The sequence below is a fragment of the Sturnira hondurensis genome, unplaced genomic scaffold (assembly GCF_014824575.4).
Source record: "Sturnira hondurensis isolate 20B ecotype Veracruz unplaced genomic scaffold, ASM1482457v3 Scaffold0006496, whole genome shotgun sequence".
NCBI lineage: Eukaryota > Metazoa > Chordata > Mammalia > Chiroptera > Phyllostomidae > Sturnira > Sturnira hondurensis.
In genome coordinates, this window is record NW_028079127.1 from 3,461,492 (window position 1) to 3,485,894 (window position 24,403).

A 24,403-nucleotide genomic window follows, 5' to 3' on the forward strand; every position below is an offset into this window, starting at 1 on the left:
AAGAGAAGGAACCAGTGTCTGAGCTTTATATCTTCAGTCAGAGAAAAGTATGGGTGGAGCAGGAGTGGAGAATATCTATCTATACAGTGACAGAGAAGAAGTGAGATTATTTTAGATGAAGTGATAGAATGAAATCTGAAGGTGGGAAGTAATTTTTCCACAGAAAAAGTAATTAAAAATTACTTTAAGTAAAAATTACTTAATTATTTTAAAGTCTCCACTACAGTGGGGACATTAACAATTATATAACTTTTATTTAAGTATATAATAATTTAATGGATCTATATTTTAATAATTTTAAGATTGTTACCTTTGTTTTAAAGGTATCCCTAATATCTCCTGGCGACTCTCAGTCAGGGAGATCCTAAAGGAATTTTCATCAGCTCTGAATTCTCAGATCCAGTTCCACATCTAGTCCAAAGGGGGTGCTCAGTTAATGATAATGGAAATAATGGAAAATAAAAGAAGGACAAAGGATGCTGGATTGAGCCAAATCAATGTTGCAACTGGGATAAAATTACTTATTATTATTATTATTACTAATTAATTTTGCTTATGTCTAGACTTTTTGTGGCTGTAGAGTCAAAGCAAGAATCCCAAAAGGTAGGCATGACACAGAGGGGGATAGCAGTTGTCATTGTTTGTCATTCTGTAGCTATAGCTTAGCATGGAAAAATATAGAGGATGGGTACTTTGGACTAGTGGGAAAGGCTTTAGTTGAGTGTCCCAGTGCTTGACTCTATTTTCTTTCTCCTTTCAACCATTGCACTTCCTCCTTTGTCTGTCATTTGATCTCACTCTTCTCTCTACTGTTTTCTTTCTCATCTCATCTTCTGTCTTTCTTGCTACTTCTTCAGTTTCCTCCCTTGAGTTAAGGTCTCACAAACACTAGATTCAAGGATTATCTGAGGAATAGGCACACCATGTGACTGACCCAGAATGCAGTCTGGCCCCTGTTTTGTCCCTCAAAGGCCTTCTGCTGACAGTATTGCCTTTCTTTTGAAAAGTTTGGAAATAACAAGAATATTGGATGCCAGTCACGTCTTCTTCCTCTGAGGAGGGCATTCCTTCTGTGAAGAGCTGGCGCTTCCCTCAGAGGACAGAATTTTGGTAGCATCTCCCTGAGCCTCCTGCTCTTGACCCTCCTCCATGAATTGAAGTATGACCTTGATCTCAGGCTCTTGAGATCAAGGTTGTTTTCAGAGCAGTGATCTAGAGAGGAAATAAATTACATTTATTGTAATTGCTAAGCATATTTTCCTAAGGTAGATAAAGTTAGTCATGCTACAGACCAAGGGACCAAGGGAGATAATTATTGGTCCACCCAGGGATGCCAAAAACTGTTACAGTACACCCCCACACACAGGGCCAAGGAGAGGTATGATATGCTATTACCAAAAGTACCCCCCAGGTTCGTTATGTCTTCTGCCTTAGGAAAAATGTCTCTCAGTGCCAGAGATTTGTGAAAAGGAAAGAAAATGTTTGTTTAAAGCTATACAGACTTAAAGTAGTGACCTAATGTCTTCATTAAAATATTGAAGTTCTTTAAGATACCCACAGATGTACACAGTGCTTCCTTCTCCCCCGGCCTTAATTTGGGGTACCATAACTCAGGAAGAGAAGTAGGCATCCATGATTCAGGTAGCTGGCACCATCGGCTGTATTGCTGTCCAGGAAGGATCTCTAATTAATTTGAAGCCATGTGGCACCTTCTCATGGCCTACTGGCAAGAGTTCTTTCACCCTTCTTCCAGGCAAAGTCTCTCCTGCTTTCCAGGCCAGTGGCCAAAGGGAGCACCTCAAAGCTAAATGGTCCTCTTCTACCAAAGCTGGGGTGGGGGGGCAGTCACCACTCTGCCAAAGCCAAGTGGTGGTTCTCTGCTAAAGCCACATTGTGATTCTCTCCACCCAAGCTGTGGGAGTCCCCACTCTGGCCAAAAGCGTGTGTCTCTCCCCTGGCAAAGCTGTGAGGCGATCTTCACTCTGCCATAGCCATGTGGTCCTCTCTTCTACCAAAGCTGCACATGGCTCTCTCTCTCAATGGCTGCCAAGTCTGGGTTTAAATCTCTGTGCCAATCCTCCTCTGCAGCCTCATTTTCAACTCCTTCCACAATCGGCTATACTTGCCAGCACTCTCATATCCTTCAAGCTTTCTGGGCTGCCATCATGGGTCTGGGCAGGCATGGCCCCATGGTGTGGAGCCAATCATCTCCAAGCTCTTACACAAGCACTGTAACCTGGGGGACCTGCCCCCAGTTACATCTTGAGTGGAAGTCACTTTCCATCCCCATGGCTCAGAGCATGGCCACAGTTATTTAACATATCTATGAAACCAGTTAAAGGTTATAGATATGTTAAATGGCCATGCCAGAGGTTAGATGCAAAGCTGTTACTATGCAAAACAGCTCTCAATGGCCTTGCTCCATTTGTCCTTTCCCCCAACTCACACTTGTGAGGGGAAAGGGTGAAGACATGTTATATATCTTTCTAATATTTCCTGGACACCCTAAGTTCTGGGCCCCTTTCCAAATCTCCATTGGGGCTGCCCTCTTGGTTGCACCTTGTTACGATTACTTAACCAGACCCCCAATTTAGTTTACTTTATCATTTATTAAGCTACTGTTGATACTAAGACCTGTGCTAGGTGCTAAAAAATTTAATATGTATTGCTTTTAGACAAAGATAAGGCTTAAAGTCTAGTATGAGAGAAAACAATTTCAAAAAGCAAACAGCTCAAGGTAGAATACAATTAGTGTGCAGATAGAAGCACTAACTACTACGGGAACAGAAGTAAGTCATAACTAAGGAAACAATACAGCTAAGTAATAGTAGCAGTAATATTAATAGAATCTGTATTTACTGAGTATTTATCATGTGCCATGCAATTGTTGCCCTACCAGAAATCATAATAACCTCTGAAGTTACCAGACATGAACAGGTGATACAGGCCTTGGTTCAAAAGATAAACTGATGATTTCGGTAAAGAATAAAATGAAAGAGACTCAGATACATGGGATATTGGTTCTAGAAAATCATGGCATTTTATTCATGAAGAATGATTGATTATTCTAAAATAAATGGATTTAGGCCATTTTTGAAGATCAAATAAAGTTGCATGCACCTCAGCCTCACAGATTATGTAATTGTATTTGTGTATAAATAAAAAAGGACTAAATAAAAATCTATAAAGAATTTAAAAAGCGTATAAAAATATTTTAACAATTTGTTGGTAGGCAAGGTTTTCTTGATGTCAACACAGAACTCAAAAACTACAAGAAAGAACATCTACTGATTTGATTATATATAATTAAACCATTTGATTACCAAATATTTAAAACAAAGTTAATTATTTAAAATAAAATTTTGCCACACCAATATTATTAATAGTGTAATGGAGGGTAGGCTGAGGCCGCAGAGCCCCTCCACAAGACTAGTTTTGGGACTGGGAAAAGCAGCAACCTGAGGCTTACAAGTTATTTTGCATATCAGTAACAGCAGACTAGTCTTCCACCCTGAATGGAGCTGGAAAGGTATGCATGACTTTAACCCATAATGTAACTGGGAAGCAGCTCCCCCAGTTACTTACCCCATCTTTGAGAGAACTTGGAGATGGTTTGCTTCGTGCCGTGGGGCCACGCCTTCCCAGAATAACTATGGCAGTCAAGAAAGGCAGAGAATATGGAGGTGCTGGCAGGTATAGCCAATTGTGGGATGAGTGAGAAATGGGGTTACAGAGGAAGTTCCAGGCTGGGATTTAAACTAAAGGTGGACCACCATGTGGGATGGAGACAATGAGGGACAAGAGACAATGTGAGACCATGTGGGAAGAAAAGATGTTGAAGTTACTCTGGCTGGGGGGCCATGCAGAAGTGCCATATGGTTTTAGATTAAGAACTGGAAATTCTGGCAACACAACTGATGGTGCTGGGGACTTTGGGAGACCTGCCCATTCGACCATTCGAGCACATATTACTGCCCATTCGACCATTCGAGCACAGATTACTGGGAGGAACCAGGAGTTTAGTTGAGCTACAGATTTCTATTTCTTTTCCTGAGATGTGGTAGCCCTGACTGGCCTGGTTGCACAAAAAGAGGCAGGGCTGTATGTATGTTTGTGGGTATTTTAAAGGGACTTTGAAATTTAATGGCTATATTTCACCATTACTCTAAATCTGTATAACTTGAATAAGTGATGCCTTTCCTCCTTACCAAACTCTGGCATTGAGAGCCACAATTCCTAACACCTGGTCGCAGGTAAGAAGAACCATACCACAGAAGAACTCTGGGGGAGGGGGCTTGGGCTTGTTCTAGTAACAGTATCAGGGCCTCCACTGGGTTAATTCTGTAACAATAGGATTAATAGTTCTAATATATGATTCTTATAAATCAGTAAAAAGTATACATTGATGAAATAAAAGTTAAAAGATGAATAGTGTTAGGTAGCTGAGGTGGCTAAGAAAGGACCAGGAGCCAAAAAGGTCCAGCTAAGGGCTTTTATTCCAGGCGGAACACTGTGATACAGCAGGCTGAGTCTGAGCAGACTACAGGGGCAGAGGAAACGGGTGTTTAAGGGTGTGGACTGGCGGGAGGGTGGGTCACATTTCTGATCTGCCCCAGGAGTCCTGGGTACAGGTGTTTGCAAGACAATGTCTTCTGATCAGGAATGGCTGGTTTGGCAACAGAAAATCCAGGACATTTATGGGCCTCATTTCTTGGAAAAGCTTGAGGGAGAGAGAACAGGCAGTGGGGATTCAAAGGTTTCCAGCAGGATGCTGGTGGCTATGCCTCAGTTGCTTCTGATAAATGAGGAATCTTGTGGTCATGTATTTAGCCAGTGTTGCATACCTTCTTTATTACAGCATAGGCAGGGACTTAGGCCCTCCTGTTCCAGTACATTCTAACAAACAGAATATTCAAGCAAAAAAAAAATACCAACGGCTAATATACATTTTTAAAAGAGATAGATTTACTAGTAATCAGGATTAATCAAATTAAAATAATGTGATACCATGGTTTTATTATCACGAGACCAATATTAAAAGTAGAACCAAAAAGATGTGACTATACCCAGTGATGGTGAGAATGTGAGGAAAAGGCACTGGAAGAGAGATACACTTCATTGTCTATCCAGCACCTCCTCTGTTTGGGAAACTAGTCTCTTCTGCATTCAAGCCCCTGGGGTGGTCATGTTTTCACAGCACCTTCTCAGCCCTAGAAGGCAGGAAAATTCATAGGAGAAGACCATGTCCTTTCATATTTTTTATTAAATATTTTATTTTGAGGTAATGGTAGATTCACATGCAGTTGTAAGAAATAATACAGAGGCATTCCCTGTACCCTTTACTCTGTTTCTTTGACATCTTACAAAGTTATAGTACAATATCACAGCCAAGATAATACTATTAAAACAGTCAAGATACAGAACACTTTCTTCCCCACAGGGATCCCTCATGGTGTCCTTTTATAGCCACAACCACTGCTCTCCCTTCCCCTGCTCCTCCTTAACCTCCCCCCGATTAATCTGTTCTCCATTTTTATAGTTTTGTCCTTTCTATATAAGTGGAATCATATGATACATTACATATGGGGATTTTTTTTTATTCAGTATAATTCCCTGGAGAGTCATCCAGGTTCTTTTCAATAGTTCCTTCCTTTTCCTTCTTGTGTAGCAGCACATGTTGTGGCATAGTTTAACTATCAAACTTTCAAGGAATAAAGTTCTTTCCAGTTTGAGGCTTATAATGAATAAATATGCCATAAACATTCGTGTGGAGTCTTTTGTGTGAACGTAAGATTTCATTTCTTTGGGATGAATCCTGAGATGTATGGTTAAGTTGTTGTATTGTAGTCATTAATTAAAAAAAATCCACCAAACACTATTCCAGAGTGGCTGTATTATTTTACATTCCCACCATGAGTGGCCCAGTTTCTGTACACATTCGTCAGCATTTGGTGTTGTCAACTGCTCTTTATTTTAGGCATTCTGATATCATTCATTGACATCTCATTATGATTACAATTTACATTTCTCTCATGACTAATGATGTTGGGCATTTTGAGTATTTTTTTATGAGACTCTCCATCTTGGTTAAAACTTCTGTTTTTAGTAACATTCGTTTGACACTGCTGTAGCAGGGGAAAGGTGCACACAATCTAGTTGTTGTGTAGTCTAGTTGTTTTTAGGCTGGGGTAGAGTCCAAGGGCTCCACTCAGCCTCTGTTAGCATCCAGGGTGGGGTAGGGTGGGGCTCTGCATTACTGTGATATGAAGATGGGTGTTCCAGCTTCTCACCAGGCCTTGTGAGAAGGCCTATCATGTCATCGTGGCAAGGAGTTAGGAGTCCCTTTTAATGCATCCCTCTTTAATGCTCCCTGTATGTTCTCCACTGATACCACCAGATGGTGGTCTCATTACCATCAATCAGCAGGGACAAAGGTCCTAACTCTACACTAGGCCTCCCTCTAATTAGTATGATGGATGTCTCTTTACTGCCAGTAGAGGGCAGAAGTCCAGGCTTCCCACAAAGTCTTCCCACCCACCAGAAGGTCCGGTGTGGGAAATCATTGCCACCAGTAGTCATGAAATTCTTGGTTTACTTCTTAGCCTTTTCTGATAACCATGATAGTGGTGGTGATGGTGAGGACTTAGAGCATCTCCTTACAAGTCTGGTAAGTGTGGAGATCTAGGCTCACTACCTCCTTGGCAGGGGTTGGCATGAGACAAGACATTTTTCTGTGGTGAGAATAGAGTCATTATTGTCTAGTACATTTTTGCTCTACTAGGCTTTTTACATCCTGATCTTTTGGCTAGCAATAGCAGGTTTTTGTTGGGGCTTTTTAAAAAATCGGTGCTCATTGGAATTTCTGGTAGCTGGCTCTTTCAGCTACAAGTATTGGGTACATAAAGAAAAAATGAGACTCCATTTTTATTCTTTGGATCCTGGGGTCTCTAATCCATCTGTTTTTTTTCCTCCAGCTTTTAGAGTCTTTTTATGTTTGTCTTACATAAAATGCCCACAATATTTAGCTCTACTTAGTAACAAGATTAAGGAAAAGTATTATGTCAGTATCATCTTGCTTCCTGTACAGTGACTTTATAATACCTTTTGATGTTTTCTAAGCGGGGTTCTCATTAGTCTGCTTCATACATTTCTTCAATACTATCAGAATAATTTTAAAATGTTTTCTTAAATGTCATTTATATTATTAAGAGCAACAAACACAGAATTGGAAATTTAATGAAAATTTAATTAAATATACTTATGCATTTTATATTAATTATGGAACATAATTATTTATGCCCTCTAAGATCTAATAGTTTTCATATTATATAGCTATAATACTTTTCATTGTCAAAAATTTGTTTTCAGTTCTTCCCCTGGATCTACTCTTCATCTTGCTTCTTTAAAAGTTTTTTTGTTGTTATTCTATTACAGTTGTCCCACTTTTTCCCTCTTTGCCCTCTTCCATCTACCTCAACCCTGCTCCTACAGTCAGTCCTCACACTGTTGTCCATGTTCATGCGTCCTTCACATATATTCTTTGACTGGTCTCTTTCCGTTCTTTCTACCTCCCCCCATTCCCCTGGTCACTGTCAGTCTGTTCCATGATTCCATGCTGTTGATTCTATTTTGCTCATTAGTTTATTTTGTTCATTAGATTCCTCTTATAACTGAGATTATAAGAGGTATTATAATGGTAATTATGTATTTATGGTATTTATTTGTCTTTCACTGACTGGCTTATTTCACTTAGCAAAATATTTTTCAGTTCCATCCATGCTGCTATGAAAGGTATGTATGCTTAAGAAATTTATTTCATTTAGTTGATACTGTAAATTGATTATTTTTCTTTTATTTATGCCTAGCATAGAAAAACACTATTGATTTTGTGTACCTGTCTTGTTCCCAATCACCTTATCAAGTACTGTTATTCATTTCATTAGTTTCTCTCTCTCTCTCTCTTTTTTTTTTACTAAAATTTCCTGGGTTATCTAGGTATACAATTTTACTATGAGCAAAACTAATTTTCTGTCATTTCTCTTAATATTAAAATAGTTTTATAAATGATAAAAATAATTTCATCATTTTATTTTAATTTTCAAAAAATGTTTATTGCTTCATTAATTTAGTGATTGGACAACAACAAAAATGCCTATCAATATAAATATGATTGAATAAATGTTGACTTATCCACAAAATTGAGTGCTTACTGACCGTGGAAATAAGTTAACTTGCATAGATTTCAACTACGAAAGGTGAAGTGAGAAAAACAAAATGCAATGATACAATCCCATTTTTCTAAAATAACAAAAAAAGTGCCCTGACCAGTGTGGCTCAGGTGGTTGGAGCATTGTCCAGTAAACCAAAGGGTTGCAGGTTTGATTCCTGGTCAGGACATGTACCTAATTTGCCAGCTTGTTCTCTGTTCAGGGTGCCTATGGGGGGCACCCTGAATCTGTGTTTCTCTATCAAATAGATGTTTCTCTCTCTCTCCCCCCTAAAAAACAATGAAAAAATGTTCTTGGATGAGGATAAAAATAAAATAAAATAACAGAAAATGTATCTTTATGAAGTTGTATATTCTATGTATGTATTTGATTATCTGCATACAGAAAAAAATATGAGAGACACCACTTACTGTGTGTCAGACTGGCAGTGGTAGATGAGAAGAAAAGAAGAGGCAAGCAAAAATAAAAGAGACTGCATTAAGATGTTACTTATAAGAAATGGCACCTACAAATATAATCCCATTCATGTTAAATCACACAGAGCTGTGTAAAAGAGACACGTGAAGAGATGGTCAAAGCAATACTAGTGGTGCTCACAACCTTAGGTTGGATTTCAAGAGATTTCACTTTTACTGTTAATGAATTATTCAAAATGCTTACTATACAAATTCATTATATGATCATAAAACACAGGATAATTTTTTCATGGCAAAAATTAATAAACAAAAAAGCAAAATGCAGTAAGGGCAATTCCAGCCCAAGTATCAATTCAGGTCTTTTGCTATCTGCTCTATACTGGTTAAGCAACTGATAGAAAACATAAGAAACTGGAAGAGCAACGATTAAAACCAGATAATGTCCTGGCTTGAAGGGAAAATTTTGCCATAGTTTTTTGAGAGCATAATTGTGTACACAGCTCCAGAAGCCTAGAAAGCAGGAAGTAACTAGTTCTCAGTACCTCAGGATGAATTATTTTTGACAGGTTTTTCCCACTCTTGGGGTTACTGTGGACAAGATTCCAAGTCTTAAGCGGCAAATCCAGTTTGGCTCACATGCTCAACATTTAGTCAGAGGAGGCTGGATTTTGGTGGTTTAGTCCTGCCAAGATTACACTTGATAGCAAAAATAATAATTTGCTAAAAGAGATTAGGGTGCATTAACCCAAAGAAAGGAATCCAGCCTGAAAAGGTAAAAGAACAAGTACCACATAATCACACACTGGCTCACAGAGGATAAGGGTCTGCCAGAGTTCTGATGCCCTAGTAGAATGCCCAGTGCTCAGTCCATATCCATCTGAGTTTCTCTTGGTTCCCATGAGCAACAGGGGTTCAGCCTGCTTTCCTCTCCGCTAAGTATATCCAAGGGACTTCTTTTCCTTCAGGTCTCATAGACTCCACTACTATTTGCCCTTCATATCAGACTTCCCTGTTGGAGTTCAGGCTCATTGTTTCGAATGGATACAATGATACATCAATAAATCAAAACAAAGTAAAAATTTAAAGGTATATTATAAATTGTCTTAGTAGAAGGAATAAATGACCTGAAGAAAATCAGGTTAAAAGAAGTTACTACCATGAAAAAATCATGGTAGTAACTATTAAAAAATCAGTTTTCGTTGGACCACCATGGTTCCCTAGTGACAATAGAGCCATATTTGACTGCTGGAAGAAAATATTTCTAACTAGTCCACCCTGATACGGGCAGTTGTTTATTGAGATGAGTGCCATTTGTTCAAAGTAAGTCAAGGAGACTCTAAGAGAGGAAAACTTTATTCTTGACATGGAGAGGCCTACCTGTAAGGACCCTGCTTAGCATCTGTAGGGGGTGCTCTGCCTTGAGGTATCTTTCTATGTGTGGTCTCTCAATAATGCTTAGTGGCTTAAAGCAACAATCATTTATTCTTCCTCTCAGGTATAGGTTTGCTGGGGTAACTCTTCCTTGCTTCAGGTACACAGGTTTCCTGGATACATCTTCTTTTCCTACTCTAGGCCCCAGTAGAAGGGACAGCAGCCACTCAGGGAAAGTTTTCTCCTGGAGCTGGCATAAGTGGGAGAGGAAAAGCTTCCCCATGCAAACACATTTCCAGCTTCTGTTTGCAACACATCTGCTAACATCTCATTGATCAAAGCCAATCATGAGCTGAGCCTGACATCAAAGGGCTGGATTTTTCTACTCCTGTAGAGGTTGTGGTCCTGGCCAGAGTGTGAATGCTTTTTTTTTTTTTTTTTTTTTAGTTACAATTGGAAACCACCTGGGTCTCCACAAGATGCTACCTGAGTGTGCTGAGGTATAGTCAGATGTTAGAACTGAGCAGTTGTTTCCCTCCCCTTTCAGTGGCCAAAAAAAAAGTGTGTGTGTGGGGGGGGACAAATTTAGAAAATTTTTGAAAGAAAAGAGAGAGGGGAAAAAGAGAAAAGGGAGAAATCTGGAACTATATGCTAACTCTTAACCATCATTGTTTAGAGTGACAATACAATACATGATTCAGATTTTACACACCATTTTCAGCATTTTCTACAATGTATGTCGAATGTTTCCATAATCAAAAATAACATGCACACATACACAATAAAATGTTCTCTAAGGTAACTTTCTCTTCTCAGCTAATGGAAGCAAGAACAGCACAGCATTGGTAGAGAGGAAGAGAGAATTAAAAAAAAAATCTCTGTAACTTTTAAAGGGAAAGCGAATATTGCAAAACCAGTAATTTCTTCTATGTTATTTAAATTGTACACTCAAGGAGAGGCTAAAGATCACACTTTTATAAGGCACTGATTTTTTTGTAGAACAAGAATTAATGTCCATTATCAATTGTATTAAGAGGAAGATGATTTATTGGGTCAAAGATGCTGATTTTCTTCAATTCTTCTCCCTCAGTTTCCTCATCTGCAACTTGAGGAGCTTGAACACAATAATTTCGAAGGTGCCTTGAAGATCTCACTTATGGTATTGCTAACATTCTTCCTGAAGCTCAGTAATTTGTCATTTAAAAATGATGCTCAGCAGTGAAAGTCTTAATTCTTTACCCTGTCTTATTCATGTTTTTGTAGTAGCTAGCTCAGAAGCACATGTGGCAGTTCATTATTGTTTACCAGTTACATGAATATTAATGTGTATTGTAGAAATTTGCAAATATAGTAAAAAGAAATAAAAGTCATCTACAATGCCATCAATATTACCCTTTCACAGTGTGTTTTGAGTGCACATATAATTTATTTTTAATTTATTATCTATTTTTTAAATTTTATCTATTGTGACAGATCCGTGTGTGATTAAATTACCTTCTAAGCAGTTATCTATAATGGCTAGGTGATATTTAATAACTTAAAATATTTAAATCCTATTTTAATAACCTATTTTTGATCGTTATGTTTTTTCAGTATTGGTTAGGAATCATGAGCTTTGAGATTTGACAGCGTGAGTCTGAAATCCTGGGTCTATTGCTTATAGTCTGTGATGCTATTATCACAAGGGTCTTGACTTACATAAACTTAATTTTCCTGGTCTACAAAATAGAAATGGAGTCCATACTGTATATATAATATTTATAAGTAAATAATACTATATACTGTCTGTGTAAGGTTTCCTGTGAAGATGCAGTACAATAAGACTTGTGCAGCAGGGTGATATTTCAGGTCATAAATCATGACTACCCTCCACTCTGAGTGTCTTCACTTTCATTTCACAGTGGCTTCTTTCCCATCAGAGTAATTGATATACCTCACTCACTGTGGACCAGAAAACAAAGGTTGCAAATTGAAAATTAAAGTCTCAATAATCTGAGCCTGAGTAAAAGAAAGATAAATCAGTATACATATTTGCAAAGTAATTGTTTCTGCCTCCAAACTGAGTAAAACATAACATAGGCTATAACATAATACATCATAATAAGAGATCAAGGAACATGAAGTATTCTTAGTAGTTCCAATTTTTCACTCAGTACATATTGAGCATCCTTGTAGGTAAAATTTTTCATATTTTTAATTGTTTTCTTAAGACAAATTTTTAGGGGCAATATCCCTTTAAGTATGGACATTTAAAAAGCTCTCAATAAATAAGAAAAATCTTCTGATTACAGTGGTTTGTAATATAGTTTGATATCAGGTATTGCAATCTCTTCTACTTGGTTCTTCTTCCTCAAAATTCCTGAGGCTATTTGGGGTTGTTTATTGTTCCACATTAATTTTTGAATTATTTGTTCTATATCTGTGAAATATGTCATTGGTATTTTGATAAGGATTACATTGAATCTATAGGTTGCTTTGGTAGTATGGACACTTTGATGATATTAATTCTTTCAATCTGTGAAAACAGTATATGCTTCCATTTATTTGTGTTTTCCTTAATTTTTTTCTTCAGTGTTCTGTGGTTTTCTGATGTTTTATCACCTTTACAATGTTTATTTCTCCTTGGTTAAATTTATTCCTAAGTATTTTATTACAAAGCCACTGTAGTCAAAGCATCTGGTACTGGCATGAGAATAGGACACATAGACCCATGGAACACAATGGAGAGCCTAGAAATAAACCCATGTCAATATGGCCAATTAATATTTGACAAAGTGGGGTCAGGATCATAAAATGGAGTGAGAATAGGCTTTTCAATAAATGGTAATAGGAGATTTGGACAAGTACATGCAAAAAACTGAAACTAGAGCATCAACTTACATCACATACCAAAATAAACTCAAGGTGGATAAAAGACTTAAATATAAGTCATGACATCATAAAAGTCCTAGAGGAAAACATAGGCAGGAAAATTTCAGATACCCAATGCAGTAATATTTTCAATGATACATCCCTAGGACAAGGGTTATAAGGAAAGAATAAACAAATGAGAGACTACATCAAACTAAAATGTTTCTGCACAGCTGAAAAAAATCAACAAAATGAAAAGTTTTTATCAACTGCATGGGAAAACATATTTGTCAATGATACATGAACAAGGATTTGATTTCCAAAAATATATGAAGGGTTTGATTTCCAAATGTATGAAGAACTCACACAACTCCATACCAGGAAGACACACAATCCAAATAAAGTGGGCAAAGGACCTAAACAGACACTTCACCAAGGAGGATATACTGAGGGCCCAGAGACATGAGAAAATGCTCAACATCACTAGCCATTAAAGAGATGCAAATTAAAACCACAATGAGATACCACTTCACACTGGTCAGAATGGCCATTATTAACAAATCAACAATAAATGCCAGTGAGGTTGTGGAGAAAAAGAACCCTAGTGCACCATTGGTGGAAATGTAGATTAGTGCAGGCACTTTGGGAATGCTGTATGAATTTCCTCAAAAAACTAAAGATGGAACTGCCCTTTAATCCAGAGATCCCACTGCTGGGATTATACTCTAAGAATACTGAATCACCAGTTCAGAAGAACCCATGCACCCCAATGTTTATAGCAGTGCTGTTTAAAATAGCCTAATGCCCACTTAGGCTGGAAATGGCCTAAATGCTGACAAGTAAATGAATGAATCAAAAAAGTGTGGTATATTACACAAAGGAATACTACAGAGCAGGAAGAAAGAAGGAAGTCTTACCCTTTGCAACAGCATGTATGGAACTGGATAATATTATGCCAAGTGAAATAAATCAGATGGTGAAAGACAAATACCGTATGGTCTCAACTATAGATGTAACCTAATCAACAAAATAAACGAATGAGCAAAATACTACCAGAGACATGGAAATAAAGGACAAACTGACAGTGAGCAACAGGGAGAGGGGAGGAGGATACTGAGGGAAAGTAGGGGAAGGGACAAGTCAAGGAACATAAATAGAGGACTCATGCACATGGACAATGTGGGGGGTTGACCGTGGGAGGGGACAGAGCAGGGGAGAGCAACAGGAAGAAAGGCAGGACAACTGTAACTGAACAACAATAGAATAAAATAAAATACATAGAAAAATATGTAGAAAATCTTGCTCTCAGAATGATGTAGTAAATCTACCCTTTATTGAGAGTATATGCTTTCCTATGTTTTCATAAAAATTAATATAAATAAGTAGTTAACTTTTGGTTTTCCAAAGCTGAAAGTATCATATGCATGCTTATTGTAAAAACATTTGGAAATTCTGAAAAAACAAGTATGTTATTGACAAGGTTAGTTCTGCACCGTTATTTTTAAGACAAGCAAGTATTTCCTGATAAAAGAGCATGGTATTTAGCCAGTCCTTTATTAATAGGCTTTTAGCTTGGATTATTATTTTGCTACTTCCTAATTTTATTAGTCTCTCGAACATGTATGTTTGTGAGTTTGCTGAAATGAGTCCTTAATATAATACCTTTATTCTAATACATCTCAATCTGATATTTTTAGTGTCTTCTAGATAATCAATCATACTATTTGAAAACCATAATGATTTTGGCCTTCCATTTCATTACTTTTTTTGCTTAATGATGTTACCTAAAAGTTCTAGAAAAATGAAAAATAATTACAGTAATGCTGGGCTTCCTTTTTTCCCCTGACTTCAGTGAGAATGTTTCAATACATAAACAATATTTTATATCAATTTCAGATGGCTCTTTGATAATCATACAAAAATAAAAAGGTTTCTATTCTTAATTATCAGTTTTTTAAATTAGAAGTGAATGATGAAATTTCTCAAATGTTTTCCAGCATTTATTCATATGTTCATCTATTTTTTTGCATTAGCTAGAATGTGGTAAATTAAATAAGTATATTTCTAATGTTGAACTTTGCATTTTCAGAATGTTCTCTATGTCTTTGAATCTGTTTTATAGTATACTCCAGGATTCAGTTTTCTAGAATTTTGTTTGTGATATTGTAGCAATTCTACCACCATCACTGCCATCATCATAAAATGACCATTGTCAGCCCAAAACTGAATGCGTACAATGTCTTAGAACTATTTACATCACTTTTAAATGACCATAGTTGTTCTTTTTAATTATTATTGTTTGGTTTTATTGAGATACAATTGACAAATAAAATTGTAAGATATTTAACCCTTACAGTTATTCTTAAGGTAGGTATTATAATCTCACTTTAGAGAAGAGATTTAGAATAGCTAAGTATGCAAATTACAAAATTTTTCATTTTTGTGACTTGGATACTATATTGTATAGGGCAAGTATTTAAATATATACCTATTTAACTTCCAAGACTACATTTTTAATCATTTCATGTGTCTTCGTAGTTAGTGGAAACATTTGTCTGTAGATTATTTCTTAGTGCTCTCTTTGGCAATCTCTTAGTTCTCTCTTGATTATCAGGGTTGGACTAACTTGGAATGCTTTTTATCTTTTCAAATGGTATTAATTTGAATGGCATTAATTAATATTTTAAATAAAATAGAATTAAATTTTTACCCATATCTGAGCATATGTCTATTTTATATTTCAAAAGGTATATATTTATTTGTTTTCATTTTTCCTTTGTTAAACTTCCTTTATCAGATTTACACATTTTGTTGGTCTTTTCAAAGTAAAAAGCTAATTTTGTAAACCACTTGTAATGTTTTCTTTCTACACCTTTTTTTATTTGTTTCACTTTGAGGATATTTTTTTCTTCTTGAATTGAATGCCCATTTTAGTTATTCTCTAAGATGATGGTCAATACTTTGACCACAGTTTACACTTTTTCTTCCCTCCTTTTCCATGTCCCACTGAAATTACCCTATCGGTGTAATAGGGAAAAATTCTATACAGTCCAAAAACACAAAAAGGGTGACAACACACCAAACTATATTAAGAAATTCTGCGATAAAACCCCAATTTTTATATATATATATATATATATATATATATATATATATATAACATTTATGGTACAGATGCATACAAAGTAGAGGTATCAGAGGTAGAGAAATGTAGGAAGAAAAGCCTACTAGGGGAGTGAGGAAAAGAATTCTACCCCGTCCCATCACATCGTCACTAATGTGGGCCACAGAGAGAATTAATTAAACCATGACAGAAATATCCTCTGAATGAGTTTATTTTAACTATCAGTAGAAGACATCAACTGTACATTTTCACAACAAATAATCTAAATAACCAGAAAAATGGGCCCCCAAAGAAAAAGAAATTTTGTAAAAAAGGTATTATCAGTAAGTTTTAAAGATCAGAGCATTGAAAAGAACCTGAGAACAAGAAGAATTACCAGATTAAAAAAGTTTATTAAACTACACCAAAATTTCATCAGAGGTAGTGGGTATTGCATAGCAAAACAAAATAAACAAAAACACGAATTAGAGAACTGCAACTCTAATGTGCTGTATCGCTATCTTGTCAAATTTTTCCACTGTCCTCTCTGTAAGGTCCATTTATACTATCTTTCCTGAAATTAAGTTACACTTTACCACAGTGTGATCAGGCTTGGATATTTGATAGGCTTTGGGTAGTGAAGTGTGAATGGAATTGACCTGTGTCACTTCTGAACTAGGGCTTTACCGCCCCTAAAATGGCCCACTGTCTTCTCTTGCCCTCTGCCTCAAGATGGAGACAAACTGGATGGGCTTTGCTCCTTCAGCCCTGGTGTTTTTCTAATGATTTAGTTTACTTGGGTGGAGCCTAGAAATGTAGTTTTAATAAAACTTTGATTTAAAGTAGATGATTGCCCACACCTAGGAAAACTTAGCTTTTAAGTGCTTTTCAAATGTTTTAGTTGGTTCTTTTTCCTTTCAAGTGGAAACAAACATCAATAGCATTAGAATCAGAATTTCCCTCTCCTTTTCATGCTTCAAAAAGACAACCATCTTTTAAATCAGCAAAAGTTAAAGTTTTACAAGAGTAGGAATCCTAGTGTTTTATTTACCTCTGGTATTGCCTGTTCAGAACAATGTGTTGTACAGCTTAGTTCTTTCTGAATGAATGCAATATACATTAATAAATAAAAATTGTTTTCCAACATAATTTTGAAAAGTTGATCTACAGTAATTCATCTCCTTTCTCCCTTAATGATCCCCTACTCCTGAATATTCAGAAAATATAGCCCTTTTCTTTTCTGAATTTGAAAAACATACAGTATGACAACTTCAGATCCTTGATCTCCTCCATAAGAATAAGTGGGAAATTTTCATTCTCTGCTTCTAAAAGAAAGGGTAAAACTGATATCAGTTCTTTTATTTTGTGTAGGTGTATTATAATAAATGCTAAAATTCAGCTATTTAGAAATAAAAACCAAGTCACAGTACAATTTGTAATAACAATATCCGAAAAGCTCTTTTTTCTATTATTTGAAAAGTTATTGCATATCATCATCTTTTAGTTCAAAATAAAAAAAATAAAACATTTGATTTAAAAATAATAACAGCGTGTTCCCAATTATCTAGCATTATTCAGGGAAAGAAATTAAAAAGTTAAACCTCACCTATCCATGCAAAATTAATACTCACCTTGGGTACATACCTATCCATACTCTATCATGATATTTACCAAAACTTTGCAATTTGATCCATGGTTCAATTTCTTAAGTGAACTTATTTTCCTCAAAAACACAAATCATTGTTATCTATTTTAGCTACATCATAAATATAATATAGAGTAATATGTACTAAATATCTAAATATGTATTATGTTTATTGAACAACAAAGTATTCAAATAATAAACAAACCTTATTCCAAATGGTTCATTATTATCTTTTTTCTATAAATTTTTTACATAGTTGAGATTATGTAGTATATATAATTTCACATCCTGCTATTTGATAGCTTAAGAATAAATTATACTGGTAAAATTTTTATAATAGTAATTTACAGAATATTAATATCATTATAATTGAAGTTCAAGTGAATGGTTTTAATGTTTTAGTTCTTATCCATATATTAATTTAAAATATCAGGGTCAATTGCTTTTTGAAACTAATCTTATTTTAAACATTAAAAATTAATTAGTGACCATATTTGTTTATTATTGCTTTAAAATGCTGTGTCAGTAACTTGAAACAACAAGCATTTAAAATGCTTAACTCAGAACTGGTACCCTGCCACTTCTACCCATATCTATGGGTAGAAGATATGGGTAGTGATATGGGTATAGATATGGGTAGAAAACTGAAAACTGGCCACATGGTTCAGTTCAATATCAATGTGTAGAAAGTATTTTCTTTACAGAAGTTAGGATGGGAGAGTAAGAAAGAATGTTTTCTGAACAGTAATCTTTTCTTTCCAGTGGCAAGTATGGCAAACTTATCCTTTTGTTCATTATATCAGGAATATGCTCTCAGATCATGTGAAACTGGCTTAAAAATTATTAGGGAATACATTTAAAAGAAGAAGTGATATATACTATATGATCTCACCTATAAGTAGAACCTAATCAACAAAACAAACAAACAAGCAAAATATAACCAGAGACAGTGAAATTAAGAACAAACTGACAGTAACCAGAGGGGAGGTAGGAGAGGATAATGGGGGGAAATGGGGAGGGTTTTTTAGGAGCATGTATAAAGGACACAGGGACAATACCAAAGGGGGGTAGGATTGAGGGTGGGAAGTGGAGATGGCTGGGGTGTTGGGGAGTAGTGGGGGGAAATGGAGACAACTGTACCTGAACAACAATAAAAAATGTTTTAAAAAAGAACAGGTGATAAACACCCTTGATTTATAATACTTGAAATTATTTGATTGGCCAAGAGGACTTTGTTGTATTCCCAGAATCTTGCAGATAACATGTACTGCAGACTTTGTAAAAATAGTAATATATAAGAGCTTAGGTGTCTGCAGAACTGAAGGTTGATAACAGTCACAAATATTCTTTTTTTAAAAAATTATTTAATTATTGTACAAGTACAGCTTTCTGTCATATACTTCCCAGCCAACACCCCCCAGCGCTCCCCATCTTCCTCCCATTCCCCCAACCCGATGTAGTTTTTGTCCCTGTGTCCTTTACATTTGTTCCTGTGAATCCTTCCCCTTTTCCCCTGAAAATTTTTCCCCTCTCCTCTCTGATCCCTGTCAGCTTGTCCTTTTTACTAGTTCCTGTGAATCCTTCCGCTTTTCTCTGGAAATTCTCTACTCTCTCCCTTCTGGTCCCTATCAGCCTGTTCTGTATTTCAGTGTCTTTTGTCATATTTTGCTTGCTTGTTTGTTTTGTTGTTTACAGTTCATGTTAAAGGTGAGATCATATGGTATTTGTTTTTCACCACCTGGCTACTTCTCTCAGCATAATGCTTTCCAGTTCCATCCATGACGTTGCAAAGGGTAGGAGCTCCTTCTTTCTTTGTGCTGCATAGACTTCCATTGTGTAAATGTACCATGTTTTTTTTTTATCTATTCATTTAATGATGGGCACCTAGGTTGCTTCCAGCTCTTGGCTATTGTAAATTGTGCTGCTATGAACATTGGTGTGCATAGGTTCTTTTGGATTGGTGTTTTAGGGTTCTTAGGATGTACTTCTAACAGTGGAATTGCTGGGTCAAAAGGCATATACATTTCAGTTTTCTTAGAAAATTTCATACTGTTTTCCATATGGTTGTACCAGTCTGCAATCCCACCAACAGTGAACTAGGGTCCCCTTTTCCCCACAATCTCTTCAACATTTCTTGTTTCTCGCTTTGTTTATGATAGCCATTCTCACCGGTGTAAAGTGGTATCTCATTGTGGTTTTAATTTGCATCTCTCTGATAGCTAGCGATATTGAGCATCTTTTCATGTGTCTCTGGATCCTCTGTATGTCCTCCTTGGAGAAGTGTCTGTTCAAGTACTTTGCCCATTTTTTAATTGGGTTGTTTGTCTTCTTAGAGTGGAGTCTTGTAAGTTCTTTGCATATTTTGGAGATTAAACCTTTGTCTGAGGTATCATTGGCAAATATGTTTTCCCAAATAGTTGATTCTCTTTTTATGTTAATACTGTTTTCGTTAGCTGTGCAGAAGCTTTTGATTCTGATGAGATACCATATGTTTCTTCTTTCCTTTATGTCCCTTGCTCTAGGAGACGTATCAGTAAAAATGTTGCTGGGTGAAATATCTGAGATTTTCTTCAATGTTCTCCTCTAGGACTTTAATGGTGTCACGGCTTATATCTAAGTCTTTTATCCACCTCGAATTTATTTTGATGTATGGTGTCAGTTGGTGCTCAAGTTTCATATTTTTGCATGTAGCTGTCCAGTTCTCCCAACACCAGTTGTCGAAGAGGCTATTTTTACTTCATTTTATGTTACTGCCCCCTTTGTTGAATATTAGTTGCCCATAGAGACTTGGGTTTATTTCTGGGCTCTCTGTTCTGTTCCATTGGTCTATGTGCCTGTTTTTATGCCAGTACCAGAATGTTTTGATTACAATGGCCTTGTAATATAGTTTGGTATCAGTACTATGATCCCTCTTACTTTGTTCTTCTTTCTCAAAATTGCAGTTGCTATTTGGGGTCATTTATGATTTCATATAAATTTTTGAAGTGTTTGTTCTATGTCTGTGAAATATGCCATTGGTACTTTCATAGGTATTGCATTGAATCTGTAAATTGCTTTGGGTAGTATGGACATTTTGATCATGTTAATTCTTCCAATACATGAACACAGTATATGTTTCCATTTGTTTATGTCTTCCTTGATTTCTTTCTTCAGTGTTGTGTAGTTTTCTGCATACAAGTCTTTTACTTCCTTAGTTAGGTTTATTCCCAGATATTTTATTTTTGTTTTTGCTATGTTGAATGGGGTGTTTTTCTTGATTTCTGCTTCTGCTGTTTTATTGTTGGTATACAAAAATGCCTTTGATCTCTGGATATTGACTTTGTATCCTGCTGTTTTGCCAAATTTATTTATTTATCACATTGAACAGTTTTGAGGTAGAGTCTATAGGATTATCCATGTACACTATCATGTCATCTGGAAACAATGACAGTTTTATTTCCTCCATTCTGATTTGGATGCTGTTTATTTCCTTTTCTTGTCTGATCTCTGTGGCTAAAACTTCCACTACTATATTGAATAGAAGTGGTGAAAGTGGACAACCTTGTCTTGTTCCTGATCTTAGTGGAAAAGATTTTAATTTTTGCTCATTGAGTATGATGTTAGCTATAGGTCTCTCATATATGGCCTTTATTATATTGAGGAATGCTCCTTCTATTCCCACTTTGTTTAGTGTTTTTATCACAAATGGGTGTTGTACCTTATCAAAAACTTTTTCTGCATCTATTTATATGATCATGTGATTTTTGTCTTTTCTTTTGTTTATGTGATGTATTACATTTACTGATTTGTGAATATTGAACCATCCTTGCATCCCTGGGATGAAGGTGTATGATCCCCACTTGGTCATGGTGTATGATCTTTTTACTGTATTGTTGGATGCAATTTGCCAATATTTTGTTGGCAATTTTGGCGTCTATGTTCATGAGGAATGTTGGCCTGAACTTTTTTTCTTTGTTGTGTCTTTATCTGGTTTGGGGATTAGGATGATGCTGGCTTCACAAAAAGAGTTTGGGAATCTTCCATCATTTTGGATTTTTTGGAATAGTCTGTGAAGGATAGGAATTAGCTCTTCCTTAAATGCTTTTTAGAATTCTCATGTGAAAACATCTGTTCCAGGGCTTTTATGTGATGGGAGTTTTTTGATTACTGCTTCAATTTCATTTGCTGTTATTGGTTTGTTCAGGTTTTCTGCTTCTTCTTCATTGAGTTTTGGAAAATTATATTTTTCTAGAAATGTCTCCATTTCACCTAGGTATTCAAATTTCTTGGCATATAGTTCTTCATAGTAATTTCTTACAATTTCTTATATTTCTGTTGTGTCCGCTGTAGTCTCTTCTTATTCATTTCTGATTGTGTTTATTTGAGTCCTCTGTCTTCTTTTCTTCATGAGCCTACTTAAAGACTTGTCAATTTTGTTTAACTTTTTCAAAACAACCTCCTGGATTCATTGATCCTTAGAATTGTGCTTTTAGTCTCTATGTCATTTAATTCTGCTCTGATCTTGGTTATTCCCTTCCCTCTATTTGCTCTGGGCTGTCTTTGTTGTCTTTGTTGTTCCTTGAGTTCTTGTACACATAGGGTTAGGTTGTTTATTTGAAATATTTCTCTCTTTATTTAGGTAAGCTTGTATTGCTATGAACTTCCCTCTCAGGATTGCCTTTGCTTTGTCCCATAAGTTTGGGGTTATTGTGAGTTCATTTTTATTTCTTTCCAGAAACCTTTTGATTTCTTCTCTAATTTTATTCTTGACCTATTCCGTGTTTAATAGCATGCCATTCAGTCTCCATGATTTTGGGTGTTTTGGGTTTTTTCCATTGGGTTTGGTTTCCAGTTTCAGTCTCCATGGACAGAGACAATGCTTAGTATGATTTCAATTTTATTGGATTTGTTGAGGCTCGTTTTATGTCCTATCATGTGGTCTATCTTTGAGAATGTTCCATGTGCATTTGATAAGAATGTGTATTTACCTTCTTTGGGATGAAGGGGTCTATACATATCAGTTAAGTCCATTTTGTATAGGGCGTTATTTAATGCCACAATATCTTTATTGATATTTTGTTTGGAAGATTTGTTCATTTTTGACAGTGGGGTGTTAAAACCCCCTACTATGATTGTGTTGCTATCAATATCTTTCATGAAGTCCCCTAAGATTTTCTTTATATATGTGGGTGCTATTATTTGGGGTGCACATATATTTACGATGTTAATGTCTTCTTGGTGGATTCTTCCCTTGAGTATTATGAAGTGACCTTCTGGGTCTCTCTTTATGGCCCTTTTTTTGAAGACTGTTTTGTCTGATATGAAAATTGCTACCCTGGCTTTTTTTTATTGTCCGTTTCCTTTGAAAATTTGTTTTTGCAGCCTTTCACTTTTAGTCTGTGATGGTCTTTAGTCCTGAGGTGGGTCTCTTGTAGGTAGCATATGTGTGGGTCATGCTTTCTTATCCATTCAGCTATTTTATGTCTTTTAATTAGAGCATTTAATCCATTTACATTTAAGGTTATTATTGATAGGTACTTATTCATTGCCATTTTTGTACCCGTATCCCTCCCCGTCTCTCTCTTTTCCTTCTTTTCCTTAACTCAGTCCTTTTAGTATTTCTTGCAGAGATTGTTTGGTGGAGGCATATTCTTTTAGACTTCTTTTGTCTTGGAAGCTCTTTATTTGGCCTTCTGTCTTGATAGAGAGTCTTGCTGAATAAACTATTCTTGGTTGTAGGGCTATGTTTCTCATTACTTGAAATATTTCTTGCCATTGTCTTCTTGCTTGGAGTGTTTCCATTGAGAAGTCAATAGCTAACCTTATTGGGGCTCCCCTGTGTGTTACTTGCCTTTCTCCCTTGCTGTCTTTAAGATCATCTTTTTGTCTTGGAATTTTGCCATTTTAATGATGATGTGTCTTGAAGTGGGCCTCTTTGTGTTTCTCTTGATTGGGACTTTCTGTGATTCCTGTATTTGTGTGATTTTTTTCTCTCTTCAAATTAGGGAAGTTTTCCAGCATTCGTTTTTCAAATAGGGTTTCTATCCCTTGTTCTTCTTTTTCTCCTTCTGGTGTCCTGATTACTTGGATATTATTATGTTTCATATTGTCTTGCATTTCTCTTAATCCCTCTTCATTCTTTCTGAGCCTCTTTTCCTTTTCTTGCTCTTTCTGGGATTTTTTTTCTACTTTTCTTCCAAATTGCTGATCTGATTTTCTGCTTTATTGATCCTGCTTTTAATTCCTTCTACAGTGTTCTTCAGTTCAGAAATTGTATTCTTCATTTACTCTTGGCCTTTGCTGATAGTTTCTATTTCCTTTTCCATGTTGATATAATTTGCAGTGAGTTCATTGTAGCTCCCGTGTAGTTTCTGGTAGCTCATTGTGAGCTCTTTGAATTTCCTGGTAACCAGTGCTTTGAATTCAATATCTGAGAGTCGACTTGCCTCTATTTCATCTAACATTCTTTCTGAGGCTTCCACCTTTTTTTCATTTGGGGATTCTTTATTTGTCTTTCCATTTTTTGTGAGACTCTTATTTTCCTTAGCTTCTTAAATTGATCTGTTCTGACTCCCTGGGTTTATGGCGCAGTCACAAATATTCTAGTGGTTCAGATGTCTCCATGGGGAATTGCTTGTAATCAGACTCTTCTTTGACAAAATGTTAAATAGAGAGAACCTATATCTGAGAAGAAAACTGCAAGTTTGAGAAAATGTCTAGCAAACTAGTGCTCTTTTTAGTGAAAACTTTTCCTTTGTGAAAATGAGGTGGTATGTTGAGCTGAATAATATACCCCAAACATGTTCAGGTC